This window comes from Pteropus medius, unplaced genomic scaffold, assembly GCF_902729225.1.
Source record: "Pteropus medius unplaced genomic scaffold, Ma_sr-lr_union100, whole genome shotgun sequence".
In the NCBI taxonomy this organism is placed as follows: domain Eukaryota; kingdom Metazoa; phylum Chordata; class Mammalia; order Chiroptera; family Pteropodidae; genus Pteropus; species Pteropus medius.
Window position 1 is genome coordinate 1,544,847 of NW_024350399.1, and position 3,214 is coordinate 1,548,060.

The window sequence follows — 3,214 nt, forward strand, 5'->3', positions numbered from 1 at the left end:
AAAAATACCTATTGCCTAGCGATGACATAGCCATCATTACATCGAAGTGTAACTCAGTACTCACATGTCTGTATTGGTGCTGTTGCAAACGAACTTGTGGTGCCAGTCATATAATAGTATAGCACACACAATTATGTTCAGTACATAATACTTGACAATGACAATAAACAACTATGTTACTGATTTATGTATTTAATATACTTTTTAAATTATTTTAGAGTGTACTTTTATTTATAAAAAAAGTTTGTTATAAAACAGTATGCAGTGCTACCTACGCTGGCAGCAGCCTCATACATCTCATATTTACTGCATGTCTTGATTGAATCATTTTCTCTTGTGCTTGATTTATTCTCATGTTGTTTTGTTCATCATGCAAAATCCACTGCTACTATTGCCAGTAAGAGGTCATGTTGAATGATTAACCTGGAAACAAAATTAAAAATGTTTAAGGTCCACAAAGATGGAAAATCAACGATGGTTATTACTCATTAGTCAGACATGTTCCATTCCACCATAGCTATGATACTGAAGAACAAGAACCAAGTGACGGAAGCTGTTAAAGGATCTGCTTCATTGAAAGTAGTGAGACTAAAAAAAATTTGAGATGGGCCTATATCAGACATGGAGAAACATCTATTGACCTGGATTGAAGAACAGACACGTTAGAGATCCCTCTCAGCACTGAAACAATCAGAGCCAAAGCAAAAAGTTTCTTTGTGATGTGGAAAGAAAAGGCTGGGCCCAACTACAATGCTGGATCTACTGCTTTCAATGATTCAAGAATCGTTATTTATCACATAATGTAAACGTGAATGGTGAGTCTGTAAGTGCTGATGTGAAGGCAGCTGAAGAATTTTTGAAAACTCTAGATAAACTGATTGAGGAGGAAAATTATTTGGCAGAGAAAATATTTGATATGGATGAATGCTCTCCATGCTAGAAATGAATGTCTAAAGGTACTTCATCCAATAAGAAGACCAAGTCAATGTCAGGTTTCAAGGGTTTTAACCCATTTCTTATTAAAAAAAAATGCAGATTGCTGGCAGTATTAATTTAATTTTACATAAACACATTCTTTGAGGCTGAAGCAAATCTGACTTGTTTTCAATGTGAAAATAAAATATAAAAAATGTTCTTGGAGTTATTTCTAAACAAAACTGGCCTCTAATACTAATGTAACAGAAATGTATACATAAATCAAATTCATCGAATGTTCGAGCACAATGCTAACATCACACGTAGGGTTGTTATGTTTTCTAGGATTTGACATTTCAGCAATTGAGAATTACTAAACCTTGTAAATGGAAATACTACTACCCAAAACAGAATGCTATAGATAGAATGATGTTATTTATTTCCAAAGACTATCGATATACTAGAGTGGTGAGAAAATAATAATTAAAACGAGATATTCTGTGGCAGACTTTGGTGTAAGGTTAGAACTGTAGTCCGTGAGTTATTTCAGGGCAAATGGGAAATAGGTTAAGGACAGGATAAATAGTCTTGTGTAGGGGCAATGTTGCAGGCTACAGACTGAAATCCATTATGATCTGGCACAGTGAGGACCCCCGGAACTTCAAACTTATCAGTTATCACAAACTGCCAGTAGGCTATAGGAGCAATAAAAAGTCATGAATGATCCAAGATGCCCTCCTGAATTGCTATACCAGTGAAATGGAGAAACACTATTTGGACAATAACATGCCTTTCAAGATTTTGCTGTTGATATAAGTAGGCTACTAACGCCCCCTACTACTATTGTATTGCTGTCACTGTTTTTCTTTCATGTCCGTTATTGACCCCTTTATGATTATATAATGCCCTCTTTTGTCTCTTTTTACAGTGTTTGTTTTGAAGTCTACTTTGTCTGATATAAGTATTGCTACTCCAGCTTTCTTTTTGTTTTTACTTGCGTGGGATATCTTTTTCCATCCCTTTATATTTAGTTTCTCAGTGACTTTTGATCTGAAGTGAGTCTTGTAGGCAGTATGTAGGCAACATTTAGATGGATCTTTTTTTTTAATTCATGTAGTCACTCTATGTCTGTTGATAGGGCCATTTACTCCATTTACATTTAAAGTATAGTAATGGATATATACTAATTGCCATTTTGTTAATTGTTTTTGGTTGTGTTTTGTAGTTCTCTCTTTTTTCTTTTCTTGATCTCTTTCCTTTTCATTAGTTGGTGTTCTTTAATGTTTTTCTTTCTTTTACCCACTTTGAGTTTTGTTTATTTCTTTCTCTTTATTTATTCTTTTATGTCTATTTTTGTAGGTTTTTGGTTTTTGGTTACCATGAGATTCATATAGATCCATGTATATTTATAAAATTATATTTTAAGTCAATGGGCATTTAAGTTTCAAACATTCTAAAAGCACTACATTTTTACTCCCCCTTCCTGTTTTATTTTTTTGGGGGGGCAGAATTTTATGATTTAATGGTTTTATTGACACAAATACAATGTTCACACCAGCTGTCCACTCATTTTCTTCAATGAGCAGCCTGCTATTGGGATTTGTGACTCTGATGGCCAACTGGGCTGCTCTTTCCACAACGGCTTTGTGGTTCTGTGAGAAGATGTTGTGAACAATCTCAGCACAGTAAGATTTTTTGCACATCAGCAGCATTTCAAGCTCCTTGATGTTGTAAACCAGGAACTTCCAAAAGCCACTGGGCAGTATATGCTTTTTGCCTGGTTGCTCCCATAACTAATGTTGGACATCAAAATCTGGCCCTCAAATCTTCTGCACATCCTATTGTCAATGCCTCTGGGTTTCTGCCAGTTACACTTAATATTGACATATTGGTTTGACTGGTGGTAGACAAACTTCTTGGTCCTCTTTTTTTTGACAATCTCGGGCTCCAGGAGAAGCCCTTCATGGTCTGAGGGCAGCCATGATGCCAAGTAGGAGATGGCTGTCACCTCTGTAGGCAGTGCCAAACTGCTTTATGTTTTTCATGTCATATTTAATATTTTTTGTTTTGTGTATCCCCTCAGTATTTATTGCAATTATAGTTAATTTTGCTACTTTTGTTTTTTTAACCTTCATACTATGCAGCTTTTTATGCAGCTGATTTACTGTGTTAATTCTATATTTGCCTTCCCCTGTGATTTTTTCATGTATTTTCTTATATCTGATATGATCTTTTCTGCACAAAGAAGATCCTTAAACATTTCTTGTAATGTTGGTTTAGTGGTGACTAAACTCAGTTT

At 35.0% G+C, this 3,214-nt stretch overlaps 1 pseudogene; it reads right to left on the reverse strand.

Annotated features, from left to right (window-relative positions):
• Positions 1 to 1,482: 1,482 nt before the first annotated feature.
• Positions 1,483 to 2,927, reverse strand: LOC120584258 (60S ribosomal protein L32-like; annotated as a pseudogene).
• Between the last annotated feature and the right edge of the window lie 287 nt (positions 2,928 to 3,214).